The sequence below is a fragment of the Eimeria mitis genome, genomic scaffold (genome assembly GCF_000499745.2).
Source record: "Eimeria mitis Houghton genomic scaffold, Emh_scaff8248, whole genome shotgun sequence".
NCBI lineage: Eukaryota > Apicomplexa > Conoidasida > Eucoccidiorida > Eimeriidae > Eimeria > Eimeria mitis.
Genome location: NW_013576058.1, coordinates 1,609 through 2,110, shown reverse-complemented (window position 1 = coordinate 2,110; position 502 = coordinate 1,609).

The window sequence follows — 502 nt, the reverse complement described above, 5'->3', positions numbered from 1 at the left end:
ACAAAATGAATAAACATGCAGTGACAAGCTGAAACAAAGACGGCTGAACCTCCCGTGCAACGTCTTCTTCGAAAGCGAAAGGCAGCTGTTCTGCAGTATATGCATGCACAGCAGCCCGGACGACCGGTTTCACCTATTCCCTTCTGTTTCTTTGCATGCACAAGAGGAGGGAGCAGTGCATGCAGAAACCATCCCCAAGAGTTGCGGGTACAAGTCTTTAGCTCTGTCTTTCCCCCAGCCAAAGTCCAGGTGACCAAAGCCCTCAACAACCTGCAGATGGAGGTTCTCCTTATTCATGCATCTTCTCAGGTACGCCGCACTTGCCTCTGCATGCAGACCGAAACGCAAGCAACAACGACAGAAACTGCACAACGTAATCACACGTACAAACCGCTTCTCATCGAGCAGTCGCAGCCTATGTTCGTCAGCTAGCTAGCCAGCTAGCTAGCCAGCTAGCGTGCCATGTGGTCTCTTAGCTACCAAGTTGGGAACCTCACTGCAA